Source organism: Camelus bactrianus, chromosome 10 (genome assembly GCF_048773025.1).
Source record: "Camelus bactrianus isolate YW-2024 breed Bactrian camel chromosome 10, ASM4877302v1, whole genome shotgun sequence".
NCBI classification, from domain to species: domain Eukaryota; kingdom Metazoa; phylum Chordata; class Mammalia; order Artiodactyla; family Camelidae; genus Camelus; species Camelus bactrianus.
Window position 1 is genome coordinate 57,950,845 of NC_133548.1, and position 14,530 is coordinate 57,965,374.

The 14,530-nt window shown below is 41.3% G+C and overlaps 1 protein-coding gene across 12 annotated transcripts in view; it reads right to left on the reverse strand.

Moving 5' to 3' along the window:
- SYTL2 (synaptotagmin like 2) overlaps positions 1 to 14,530 on the reverse strand; it is a 127,840-nt gene that overhangs the window by 112,595 nt on the left and 715 nt on the right. For 10 of the 12 annotated variants that reach the window (XM_074372776.1, XM_074372778.1, XM_074372785.1 and 7 more), the window contains exons 2-6: positions 13,102 to 13,225; positions 7,321 to 7,447; positions 3,311 to 3,545; positions 2,131 to 2,279; positions 280 to 471 (exon numbers count right to left, since the gene is read on the reverse strand). The gene's annotated coding sequence lies outside the window, so the exon portion shown is untranslated. Of the gene's footprint in view, positions 1 to 279; positions 472 to 2,130; positions 2,280 to 3,310; positions 3,546 to 7,320; positions 7,448 to 7,603; positions 7,725 to 13,101; positions 13,226 to 14,530 lie in introns of all 12 variants that reach the window. The other 2 variants (XM_074372775.1, XM_074372777.1) reach the window with 2 other exon arrangements.

The window sequence follows — 14,530 nt, forward strand, 5'->3', positions numbered from 1 at the left end:
TGTCTGTGGGGGTTGGGCAGACAGACGGCCAGGCTGCCCTGCATCAGAGGAGCTGGGACCACAGGCTGGCTGGGTAGGGGCAGTCTGCAGATTGCATGGAGGTGTGAGCAAAAGTTGCCTTTCAGAGCCTCAGTCTGGGCTCAAAGGCAATGCCCAGAGGTCAAGCAGGCAAGAAGTCAAGTTCAGGGGTTATCAGGTGAGAGAAGCCAAATCTGGTTATGCTGGTCCCAAGAGCCAGAGTCCAGAGAACAGAAAGCAGATGATTCTACTAATACTTACTGAGCCATTTACAGGCAAGACAGAGACTGATTCTCCTCCTAGGAAAGGCTGCTCCTTGTTCTGGGCCTCAGCCCCTTGAGGGTGTAGGTGGGTGTGTCTTTGTAGTTCTGTGTCTGTAGTCCATCCGAGGGGGCTCAGTGTCACAATGAAGGCAGGTATGAGGCTTGCTGGAAGGTTTCTCTGTCCTGCTGACTTAAAGAGACACCAGTGAAGGTGGGAAAGTGAAAATTTCAGAGACTATTTTTGAAGTTGCTGTGAAAAAATGGGCAAAAATTCCCAGGGCCTTTGCTCACACCGAAACCCTGTGTGTTTTCGGTCAGGGATGGGCTGCCCCTCAGGTAATAATAAGCCAATGCCCCCAGTAACCCAGACAGCATTCTCTGAGGGGATGGGGGCGGGCAGCACAGAATCCTACTATCAGAGGAGAGGACCTGGTGACTTTCAATCTTTTTTTTTAACCGAAGTATAGTCAGTTTACAATGTTGTGTCAATTTCTGGTGTACAGCATAATGTTTCAGCCATACATATACACATGTATATTCATTTTCATATTTTTTCATTACAGGTTACTACAAGATATTGAATATAGTTACCTGTGCTATACAGAAGAAACTTGTTGTCAATGGACTAAATGCTCCAATCAAAAGACACAGAGTGGCAGATTAGATAATAAAACAGGAACCTACAATAAGCTGTCTACAAGAGATCCTCTTTAGGGAGAAGGACACACAGATTGAAAGTAAGAGGATGGAAAAGACACTTCATGCAAATGGAAATGACTAGAAAGCAGGGGTAGCAATATTCATATCAGACAAAATAGACTTTAAAACAAAGGCCATAAAGAAGACAAAGAAGGACACTGTACAAAGATCAAAGGATCAATACAAGAAGAAATTACACGTGTTAACATATATGCACCTCATACAGGAGCACCTAAATATATAAAACAAATTACTAACAGACATTCAATCATTTTTTTAATCCTTGCAGCCCTGCCTTCTAACACTGTCTTACTCAGATCCCCACCATCCGAAATGGATATTAGCAAAGCTGTTCTTACTGAAGCAGAAGTTGGAGCCCAGAGCCATTCCCTTCTACCCCTCTCTGAGGCTCCTTGGTGGAACCCCCCGGGGTTCCGTGGGGGCAGTTTAAGAAGCACTGCTCTGCACCAGTGCTATTATACAAATGAGGAGAAGGAAGCCCAGGCTGACAAGGTCTTCCATGGTCTGGCATTAGCTCCATGGCCATTGTGGATGTTCCTTCACATACTCTCTCTTCCAGGCCTTTCTATGTGCTATTCTCTCTGTTTGAAACACTTGCTGCTCCCCATCATGCCTCACTGTCTTCCCAGCCCTACTCCTGTCTGCCCCACTCCTCCGTGACCTCAGGATCCCAGCTGAGGCCTGTCTGTCCTGTCCACCATGCCCGATCAATGGTAAGTGCTGTGTATCTCTTTCTTGAATGAGCGAAGAACACTTAAGGAGCCTTCCTGCACAACTGCCCAGCCAGCTCCAAGGCTCAGAAATGCTGACACCCCCCATCCACCCAAATATGGGGTGGTAGTAAGCAAATGCTCGTCCAGGCTGTGTTGAATCCCTCACATGGAATTCTGACTGATGTATGACAGTGTTAGGTTGAAGATCCAGGCAATGGGGAAAATGTGTTTAGAAAATGCAAAGTGAGACACACTTAGAATATATTGGTAGGTTCATGTGATGGCTGCTTTCAAAGGGGCCATAGAGATTGGCAGATACCTGTTTCTTATGCTGACAGTGTTCAGACATCATCCTGACCTTCTGCCACACTGAGGGTTTAGAAATAAACAGGTCTTAAATCTGACTACCTTCTTACCCCAGTAACCATATTCGGTAATCTTCCAAAAGTTCCACAAGGAATTATTCACAACTTCCCTGATGACAAAATGGAGCCATAGAACACAGTGTTTGGTATTTCTCAGGCATCTCTGTGGTAGATAAATAAATCTCTCCCAGCAGATTCATCTGATAGGGAAAAAAAAAACACATAAATATGAATTAATGTTGTGCTAACTTTTTTTCTGAATATGCAACAAGTTAGCAATGCTAAGTCAACATATTCCAAGATTGGCTCTCCCTATTAGTATGTGGGCAGTAAATTATGAAGAAAAACTAATTATCTCTTTAGATAGTATCACCCCAAACATTACTTTTACAAGCATTGTGAAATGATTCAACGAGTTAACTAAAGTCTCGGCTTAAGCATCATTTTATTTAAAGTGACACTTCCTGGCAAACAGTGTTCTAATTAAAAATGAAAATCATATTGGAATTTATTCCCTGGAAGATAAAGAAGAAACTACAGACTACTTAACAACCTACACGCTGTCACTACTTATCTCTGGCACTAGTCACAAAGGAAAGCTACCTGGAAGGGTAGTTTCTCTCACGATGACCCCTTCCAATTAGACAGGACTTAGCACTTTATGAAGCATGCTCACAGACATGCTTTCATTTGACCCTCTCAACAGCCCTGCGAAGCTGGTCTAACAAGAATGAGTGTTAACTTCACCTTATAAATGAGGATGCAGAGGTCGTGGAAGACGCACGTCTTGTTCATGGTCACCCTGCTAGGAGGGGTTCAGCCAGGCCTTGAACCCCAGCTTTGTGATTCCTGGTGTTGTCATCGCCAGCTAGGCTATGCTTAACATCTGCCTGATGCCTTACGTCATGCTGCAGAGGGACCCTGAAGGTCTCCTAGGGCAGCAGCTCTCAAACTTTATTTCTCAGAAACCTAAAGGTCCACAGTGATACTTAGGAAGTCAACGGCGGTGGGGGGGGGGGGGAGCGAGAAGACAGGGTACTGGGCTCCTATCACAACCAGGGGTTCTGTTTTTATGTCTTACAAACAAGTGTTTCCAGTAAAATTTGTTTGGAAGGAAGTACTATATTGCTTTAAAAAAAAAGTTTGAAACTCCAGTACACTAATCCAAAGTACTCATTTTTACAGACGGGAAAAGACCCATAAAGATCACATAATGTATACATGTTCACACCTGAGTGAGACTAGAAACCAGTCCACCACTCTGTGGTTACATCTCTCAGCACAGTGTTTTGTCTACATCCGAGGTTCTCCAACCTTAGTGTGTATCAGGAACACTTGGAGGGCTGGTCGTGGATTTCTGGGTCCTACCTCCTTGGGTTCTGCTCAGGAGGGCTACAGTGGGGCCCGAGAATCTGCACTCCAGGTGCTGCTGCTGAGCCAGAGAGCACGTTCTGAGAACCACTTGTCTACAGGAAAGAAAACTGGAAAGTCAACCTAATTGATCAACTAATTGTACATACATTTCATCAACTTTACTTCATTCTGAGAAAATGGTAAAAGGACATTCCTTCTTCATAATTTATAAACCCATTGCCTTAACCATGCTACTACACATTCCTCAACACCTGGCACTGATAGTCTATCACATCAAAGACCCTACACCACCCACGTAGCAGATGGCGTTGATGTCCAGCCCACATCCCTTCATCCAGCCTCTGAGTTTATCTGCAACTGCAGTGGACAGTCTCCATGCATACTGCCAGCTGCCCATCTCAATGGCTGATCTTTCTTTGTGTCTCTGAGGACTTTCTTTAGCCAACAAGAGCTTGCTTAGTCGACAAGCAGTGTGTGTGTGTGTGTGTGTGTGCGCGCGTGCTTGCGTGTGTATTTAATGTCCCCACTTTCCAGGGCATCCTTCAAACAATGAGGTCATGAATCTGCAGAAAGACTCCAGATTTCCTCTCCCTCTGTGGGACAATTTTGAAGCTTGTTCAAATGACTCCTCAGAGACTTTCTAGTGAGACTGAGCCCCAGTCTCCCCAGAATCAACCTGCTCATTCATGCATCCTTTACTGGCATTTCTCCCTTTCCTGTCCACTTCTCCTACTTCCTCATTTATGCTTCCAGGGATCACTTCCTAAACAAACTCCCTGCATCTCAAGTTCTTGTCTCAGAGTCTGCTTTTGGGGGAACACAAACTAAGACACTCTATCTCCAAGTTCTTCACCGAATTTTTGGAAGCATCACACACTAGTTGACCCACATCCACTCTTGCTCACCTTTTAGTTCTATGCCCTGGGTCTTTATTCGCAGGTCTTTGGGCTGGCTGACCCAAGTTAGATGTACATGATGGGTGTTAAAAAAATACTACAATGATTGTTGCTGCAGTAACAGTAGCAGGAATACTGACTAATGAATCATGTGCAGATACTCATGATTTATTAATTGTATATCTAGTAGTCATTCTTCAGACTGAGGTCCAAGTGTATTTAGTATCAGATCTGTGAAGGGTGACAGCTTAAAAAACTGGTATTACACATATTTTTCAGGCATCACTATAAAAGCATCCATCAATTCTGAAACGTAGTTAGCTTTCCATTTGTAATATTAAAGTAAGATTAACTTTCAGCAAATATTTACGTTTAAGGAGTGGAGTTTCAGCACTGATGGCATCAACATTTCTCAAACTGCAGTGCAAATCTCAATTTAAAAAAAGAACTATCTGAGAAACAATTAAGTTGTCCTCAAACTGAAGCCAAATAATGGAGACAGATCCTTTTGGTTAAAAACATAATTAAATGAATCAAACTTCATCCTAAATAATAGAGCTATTTTGTGTATTTCATTCCAATCATTGTGAGTGGCTTAATATTTTTTTCTTTTTTTAAGAAAACAGCCTCATTGCAGCATAACTGACATATAATAAATGCACATATTTCAAGCATACAACCTAATAAGTTTTGATGTATGTATACACCCATGAAACCATTGTGCAGGCTTATTTTTGAAAGCAATTTTATGTAGTTTTACATCTATATCATTTTAAAATCCAATTTCTGGAATAATCCATTAATTATTACATTTATGCAGTGATCCATTTTGACTAAAGCTCCTTACATTACTCCCTGTTTGAAATAGCTGTATGAGTATGCTCCAAAATGCGTGTGTGTGAAATAAGTGGCTGGCACAAATCCCAGAACTGAGGAGGTATAGCTGGCAAAGGGTAATAAAAGCTACCACTTGTTTAGCATCTATCATTGCCAAGGTCTGTTTTGTAACTTTTTAGATACATCATTTGTAACCATCACAACAATTCTACAAGATCAGTATTACTAATTCTATTTCACCAGTGAGCAAACTGAGACTTGGAGACATTCAGTGACTTAGAGACATTTATGTAACTAGCACATGATGAAGCTGGGAACTAGATTCATCCCACCAAGCTAATATTTCCCAAACTGTTAATTTATTTAACAAATAGACACCAGGCCCTAGGTGAGATGTTGGAGATAACAGCAGTGAAGGTCATGGTTCCCAACATCATAAACCTTACAGCCAGTGGTGAAGAGATTTGCCATTTCTTTAAAGTATGTTTTGACATAAGTATACATCTTTGAAACCAACACCACAATAAAGATAATGCACGTACCCATTACTGCCCTAAGTTTCCCCATGATCCTGTGTCATGCCTACCTCCTGACCCTACAGTACTCACAACAAAATAACCACTGATCTGCTTTCTCTCACTATGATTAGTTTGGATTTTCTGGAGTTTTAAATAAATGAAATCATACATACGTATTCTTATTTATCTGGATTCATCTCCAGATATATTTGAACTTTATCCGGTTAAAAAAATCAACTTTACTAAGGCATGACTTACATACAAAGTCACCAATTTTAAAAGCAGAATTTGATGAGTTTTGATATATGAATATTAGCATGTGATCACCACTACCATCATAATACAGAACATGTGGAAAGGAGTATTTTAATTAAATTTTTTTTTTTAGTGGAGGTACTGCGGATTGAACCCAGGACCTCAAGCATGCTAAACATGCACTTTACCACTGAGCTATACCCTCCCCCAGGAATATTTTCAATTTAAGCAAACTTTACCCTTAAAAGCACAAAGTTGATCCGTTTCAGAGAAAGCCAAGTGCGGTACGCATGGAACATTCCTGCATTATCTCAGGGACACACAAATCAATGCTACTTTGCCTCCTTAAACCTACACAGCTTTGGGAACTTGCAAGCTTTATTGTTTACAGGGAACCTTTGTGATTGCTTATTACTTTTCTTACAAACACCCCTCTGGTGCTTTAGGAAATACCTTCAAAGATAAAGTAACAGGAAGGGGTATATTTTGATTCATTCTCCGTGGTGATTCCTCTGTCTCCACAATGGAAAGTTTCAACCAGCTCAAAAGTATCTGACAGCCACACTGTCTCAGGCCTCTTTTCTCTCTTCTGGTTTCCCAGCCTGCAGTCTCTTCCCATTCCATTCCTGCCTAAATATCACTGTTCCGTGAATCTTTCCAAAGCCTTGCTTTTGGCATGCTGGGAACCCTTCCACAGCTCGCCAGTGTTTACAGGATTGAGTCCAAGTTCTGTAAGGCCCCCTTCGTATGCTCCACCTGTTTGCATCCATGTTGATGAGCAGCTGGGAGCCACCTCCTGGGCTGAGCCCAGCTGCTGCCCGGGGCGGACTGCAAGTGTTTCATCTTCCCTGGCCCCCAGCTCAACGTGTGGAGAGGCCTGGGTCTAGAAAATAAGATTTAGGACTGTATTTGTTGCAGAGGAATAAAAATTTATATCCCAAGTTTTATTTAGAAAGTCTAGGAAGGCTCTTAATTGGCTATTGTTTAAGAAATTTCAGTGATTGATGTGCATGTGGAGATTCGGATGTAACAATAACTTAAAGCTTTTATTGCCGCATGCGTAATTTCTTTGTTAAACATGAAGCATGACATGACTGAGTTACTTTCTGAAAAGGATGGTCATTTATCATCTATCCAGATGTTCACTAAATATCTCTGGAGCACCTAGTACATATCAGGCTCTGTGCTAAGCCCTGGTGGTATATTGGTGAAGCAGAGATACCGCCTACGCCCTTCTAGAGCTAAGAGATTAGCTGATGAGTCATTACAGGGTAAGGAGAGCTACAAAGGGAGGGAAAATGAACGCATCCTGCAAGCTGTGGTGGACACTACTGCCCTGCCCACATCCCCGTAGCACTCACCAGCAACCCAAAGGCTTCTCCTACCAGGGACTCTCAGGCTGAGTGAGGACTTCTCTGGGATAGGAGCTCAGCCCCTGCGCCGGTGCAGGCCGGACGTGCTGGGGCATCAGTGCCCTCGGGAGCAGCTCTAAGCCAAAGGCAAAAGAGATTTGAGAGTTAACTACCCAGCCTCCTCGCCCTCTGGGTGGAACAACTGAGGTTGTTCTATATGCCTTAGCATCAGTGGCCATTAACAAAACGCCATAGACTAAGTGGCTTAAACAACAGAAAGTTATTTTCTCACAGTTCTTAGAGGCTGGTCAGTTGAGATCAGGGTGCCAGCTCAGTTGGTTTCCGGTGAAGCTTCTCTTCTTGGGTGGGGGCAGCCACCAGATGGCTAAGTGCTCAAGTGACCTCTCGTGTGCCTTCTCAGAAAGAGAGAGAGGGAGATGGAGGGAGCTCCCAGGTGCCTCTTTTTATAAAAACACGAATTCTACGGTATCAAGGCCCTACTGTATCAAGGTTCCACCTTCATGATCCCACTGTAGTCCCTCCTTAACTTTTAGTTACCTCCTCAAAGGCCCTATCTCCAGACACAGTCATGATGTGGGATTAGGACTTCAACATGAGCATTTTGGGAGGATACAATCCAGTCCATAGTATATACTGTGTCCTGGAGTTCTCCATGAGGCTGAGCCCCAGTTACTCATCTCCCAGCAACTTGTTCGTTAATGCACTCAAGTGGCTTCTTTTTCTTCCCTACTCATTTCCCCATCTTCCCACCAGAGCTTCCTGAGACTACCTCCCAAGTTAACAACTTGCACTCAAATCCCAATCTCAAGGTGTGCTTCTGGGGGAACCCAACCAACGAACGGAGCTCATGACAGCAGGACCTGACCCAGGCCGGATGCGTCAGGAACTCTTCCCTAAGGGCTCTGTGGGAAGCCATTTAAGGTCTTAAAGGAATGATTCTCTGGAAGAATGTGGAGAAAGGATTTAGAGATAAAAAGTAGATTCAGGGCAACTAACTGGGAAGCTGTTTCTTCAGCCAAATGAGAAGACCATGACCAGTATTAGGGAGGAGGCAGGGAAGATGCAGCCTGACACGGTGCCTGGTCCATGAGGAGCTGCTCAACAAATGTTTCTGTATGAAAATTAATGAATGGGTTCAATCTGCCCAATCTGTAGGCTGACGGAATTGGAAGACTGATTAGACCTGGAATCTGGGGAAAAGGAGAGAGTCAACAACAAGTTCCCATTTTCAGGCTTGAAAAGCTAAGTGGATGTTGGTGCTATTTGCTGAACATGGACACAGCCCCAAGGAGGAAGGGCAGGTTGGAGCGGGTAGGAGATAATGAATTTGGGGCATGATGTGCCTGTGAGTCATCTGATGTCGAGTAGCCAGCTGGGTGCACAGGTTTGGAGTCGGGTCAGAGATGCATATTTGGGTGCCCCCAGACCAGCTGCATGGGAAATAGGACCCAGAAGAGCCCCACATTTCCTGCTTCCTGGCATTCTCTCTAAAATAACATTTTAGAGGGAGTATGAGAGAGAACTAATATTTATTGAGAACCTACTATGTGCCGAGAATTGTACCATGTGTTTATTTAATTTTTAGAAGAGTCCAGAGAGGTATACAGTTGTATCTCTATTTACAGGTGCAGAACAGTGATGTAACTTATCCAAGGTCACACAACTGGTAAGCAGCTTCAGAAAAAACTCTGGACAGTCTTATTCCAAATTTCATGTTCTTAAAGACAGTAAGTATTAAAAAAGCATGGTTTTCTATCCTATGTCTCTCAGTCTCAATAGACCCTACGATGTGCAATTCCCAAAGTCAGGTGCATTCACCAGCAGGATCTTCCAATTTCAGGGTCCAAAGAACAGTCTCTGTGCAGCACCCTGTTCATCTACTCATCTCTCACTTGGACAGTTCTCTCTCCAAGTGGTCCCCCTGCTGGTGACCCTACTGCATGTAGCCCTAACCGAAGTCTCCCAATTTCTGTCTCTGTAGATTTGCTTTTTCTCGATGTATCATCTAAAAGGAATCACATTACAGCCTTTTGCAATGGTTCTCTTAGCTAGTGTGCTAAGGTAAAGAGTAAAATGTCTAGTATTTCTTCAACACCATATGAAGTGTAGGGAGTAACCCAGTACCTCATTATTTCTTTTTATTTAAGAATACAGCACACTCTACCTTGGATTTGCTAATACTGATGTATATGAAAATGTCCCAGTTATTTTCCCTTCTTCAAACTAATATTTTTTTTGCGGATCAGCATTAAACTTAGGAAGAACTGACATTGACAATCTTCAATGTTACACATTTTCTCATCAAGCACATAGTATATCTTTTCCAATGCATTCTGTTAGGTCAAAAGTTTCGAGAACTTTAAAAAAAGTTATTATTTAGGTTTTGTAGATATACCATCAGTATTGTAGTACACTCTGCGTTCTTTTGTGATATTTTTATATGGCACATTTTCCCATGGTCTGTTCTAAATTGTTATTTATGATAGACAAGAAAGCTATTGTATTAGGAATGAAAATTTTGGAAAACAGTATGAAGGTTCTTCAAAAAATTTAAAATAGAACTACCATATGCTCCAGCAATCCCATTTCTGGGTATTTATCCAAAGAATTGAAATCAGGGTCTCAAAGAGACACCTGCACTCCCATGTTCACTGCAGTGTTATTCACAATAAGCAAAATATGAAAAAAAAACCTTAATGTCCACTGATGGATAAATGGATAAACAAAACATGGTATATTCATACAATGGAATATTTATCCTTAACAGAAGAAGGAAATCCTGCCATTTGCAACAACACGGATGAACTGGAAGACATTATGCTGAGTGAAATAGGCCAATCACAGAAGGACAAATATTACATGATTCCACTTACATGAGATACCTAAAATAGTCAATACAAAACAGAAACAGACTCACAGCCATAGTAAACAATCTTATGGTTACCAGGGAAGGGGGTCGGGGGGAGGAGGTGGGAAGGGGTAAATTGGGAGTTCAAGATTTGCAAATATTAACAGTAAATATGAAACAGATAAAAAAACAAAATTCTTCTGTGTATAGCACACAAACTACATTCAGTATCTTGTAGTAACCTATAAAACGAATATATGTATGCATATGTATGACTGAAACATTATGCTGCACACCAGACATTGACACAACATTGTAAACTGACTATACTTCAATTTAAAAAACAATATAAATAATATACACACAAAAATAAATAAAAAATAAAATGAAATAGTCCAGCTCATAGGAGGGGGAAATGAGCAGTTGCTGTTCAACAGGTATAAAGTTTCAGTTATGCCAATGCATACATTTTAGAGACCTGCTATTAAATATAGTGTCTTAACAACATTATGTTGTACACTTAAGATTTTGTTAAGAGGGCACAGTGCATGTGTTCCTACCACAATAAAAAAAAATCAACTGGGAATTATATAAATACAATTCTCAAAAGATGGGAGTTAGAACCTATGCTGCCTTGTTCTCTAGATGTGAGGTGGTATTACTCTGCATGTTCTAATTCTTTTAATATGTTCGTTGGAGGTAGAGCTTCATAGACTACTTCCTGGTGTGGGGGTGGGCATCTCACCTGGGTCATAAAAGGCTCCAGAGATTGGGCAAAGCTGATAACCTCAGCCAGGAAGATGAGGTCATTCTTCCTGCTGGTTGCCGCAATCTTGCAAAAAGCAGCGCCTGAGACATGTTTCTTGGATCAGAAACTAGACCTAAGTGAGAGGCCCTTAGGCAAAAAAAGACTGGAACGGTGGTCAGTGGAGTTCCTCCTGGAACCAGGCCCCACCCTGACCTCTCCCACCTCCTCCACACTGATCAGGATCAGTCCTACCTCACGTCTCCAGCCTCCCATCTTGCTCCCTTCTCCTCTCTGGGACCCTACTATCTAATCATTAGTTAATTTCTTTCAGCTCCATAAGAAACTCCTCATCTTCGTTTTTACCTCTTGGCCTTTGCACATGCCCATCCCTCTGTCCCAGCCCCTCTCACAACCAGCTCTCCAAACTGACTAATTCCTGTTCATTGTCAAGACTTAATTTAGACCTCACTTCCTCCAGGAATTTCCCTGAGCCTCAAGACTGGGCGAGGTTTTCCCTTAGTACTCTGCTTTTACCCCCTATTCCAGGGGTTATCCAACTGTGCTGCAACTGCCTGTTAATCTGTCTGCCTCTCCCTCCCCCTAGACTGAAAGCTCCATCAGACAGAGAATCTGTCCAACGTCTGACCTCATGAGATACCCCAAGTTAGAACTGCCCAGTCAACTTGCTTCCAAATTCCTGATCCATACAAACTGTGAGATAATAAGTGATTACTATTGTCTTGAGTCACTAAACTTGTGGGTAATTTGTTATACAGCAGTGGACAACTAATACTATCAAAACTTAGTGGCTTACAACGACCGCATCTCAGATTCTGTAGGTTAGTAATTGGTGATCTCTTGCTCCTTGGGGCGTCAACTGAGCTCAACTCAGCAACACTCAGCCCCTGGATGGGCTTGCTGGGAGGATCCAAGGTGGCTTCACTCACATGCCTGACACTGTGTGGCTGGAAGGCAGGACTCAGCTGGTTGACCACAGAGCCTACACTCGGCCTCTGATCATGGTCATCTCAAAGTGGACTTTTTACAAGGCAGCTGGCTTCCCTCAGAACAAGTATCCCCCCAAAACCCAGAAGCTGTTGCATGAGTTTTTATGACCTAGTCTTGGAAGTAACATAGAGTCATTTCTGACACATTCTCTTAGTTGAAGCAGTCATAATCTGGACTTGAGCAGATTCAAGGGGAGGAAACAGAGACCCCACCTCTTGATGGGAGGAGTTATCAAATAATTTGTAGCTATTTTTAAAAAATTAACTTTTATTAACATGTAATTTATATGTAATAAAATGCACCCACTTAAAGACAATTTGACAAGTTTGAACAAATACATACATCCTTGTAACCATGACCACTATCAAGTTATAGAACATTTCCTTCATCCCAAAAAGTTCCCTCCTGCCCTCTTGGAATCAATCCCCTCAGTCCCCTTCATGAGCACCAGGCACTAGGCAACCCCTGATCTGCTTTTAGGATTTTCCAGAATTCCATACGATACAGCTTATAATTTTTCACACTTGGCTTTTTCACTTAGCTAAATTCTTTTGAGATCCATCACACTGTTGCATGTATCAATAGTTCATTTCTTTTTTATTATTACTGAGTAGTTTTTATTGTATGAATATAAACTTTTGTTTATGCAGTTACTTGTTGGTGGACACCTGGGTTATTTCCAGATTTAAATGATTATGATAAAGCTACTTGGACATGCATTTCCCTTCTCTTGAATAAATATCTAAGGGTGCAGGTGATGGGTCATAAAGTAGGTATGTGTTTAACTTTATAAAAGATTACCAAATTGTTTTCCAAAATGGTTGTGCTTTCTTACTCTTCCACCAACAATACATGAACGTTCTAAATGCTCCACATCCTTGTCAGCAGATGGTATTATCAATCTTTGCAAGTTTAGCCATTCTACTGGGTATGTTCTATTGACATGTATGTTTATCCTGTGTGATCATATTTTGAAACTGCCCTAAAGCACATATCAGTTCACTGTAGCTGAACTGCTCTCATGACATCACACACTAAAGTCCTCAAGGGCCACCCACATCACCCGTTCAGGCTCCTGGGACATAACTCTGGCTCTAGCTTACCATCCCAAGCTCCTCTCCCCTAGAGAGAACAAAGAGATTATAAAAATAATTTCAAAACTTACTTAGGTAGAAGACATAAGTGGGAAAAAAGAGATGTGATCTCTTTTTTTGCCAGAGTTCTGGTCACTGAAGATAAATTTGGCTGGAAGAAATGAAGAGGGTGGGCTGCAGAGCTGTATCTCTGGCCTAAAGAAAAAAAATTGCAACCCTTACAAATAAAGTGGGAAACAATCCCATTTTATAATATTGCAACATGCCAGTGGATGGTGGGTCAAAACATAATCCCCATGAGTTTGACACCATGCCTGCTTAAAAATGCTATAAACTTTTCCTCTCAAGAGAAGATTTTACTTCTTCTTTTTTTTTTTTTTCCAAAATACCAGTTTAACTATTTCAAACTTGTCAGGAACAAAGTTTTTGGATAAGAAGTTACAGCAGGGCTTTTAAATTTCTCAAAAGTAGCTTTGTTGTCAGTAACGTTTCTGACTTACTAGAAGTTTAAGCTGGTTTACAAAGTCAGTCGGTTAATCACTAGCTCTTGTCTCTAAAAATCTCTGAGATTTAACATTAATATATTTAGTTGATTGCCTTATGGTCTATTTGCAGAGGTAGTGATTCTCAATGAAAATAGGTTTAAAAGTATAAAATGTTTAGCAACAGTACATACCAAACAAGTTTTCTGTGTTTTTGCCAAAATCAGACAACATATTTGGCTTTTTCTACCATAGAAACTCTCCTACCTCTATTTCTGGATCATTCAACATGGCAAGGCTAACAGAAAACTAAGGTCAAATGAGGAAACTCAGCAAATGGTTTTTATCTGTTTGACCACCAACTGGCAAAACCATAAGAAAAACTACACAGGAGATAAATGATGGGGTAAAAGTACATTTTTGACCATGAGCCCAGGCTCTAGCAAAAGAAGCTGGTCTAAGATTTATAGAAAGTACTTTAGAATCAAAAAACTGTTCCTTCATTTAACAATAAAAAAATCTCCTTGCTTTAAAAAACTTTGTGGTAGCTTTTTTGCTTCTTTCTCCAGCATCTGAACTCTATTCAATAATTTTATCCCACATCACTATCTGTTGTTTTTCTAGGGAAGATCAAGTAACTAAAAAGTCTTTATCAGATGTGTAGATGACACCAATTGGCACTAAACAAATATCGTAACACTCATAGAAGAAACGGAGGTTCAAATGAGTGAGAACACGTAAATTATCTTAAACTGGCTAGGTTTGGGATGACTTATTAATGAGAAAAACTATCTTAAGCATAGGTACTTAGTATTTTTATTCACTGCTTCAGTTCCGTTCCTTAAGTTCTTAATATGCTATTAATGTAATAGCATTACTCATAAAATATATTATAATGTGTTTTTTTTTAAAAAAAAATCCAATTCAAGAAGGCCAAACTGGTGACTTATTGAAGATAACAGAGGACCAAGAGAGGGCCTCACTTTTGTCTTCCCGGGACAATAGGAAGATTGATTGA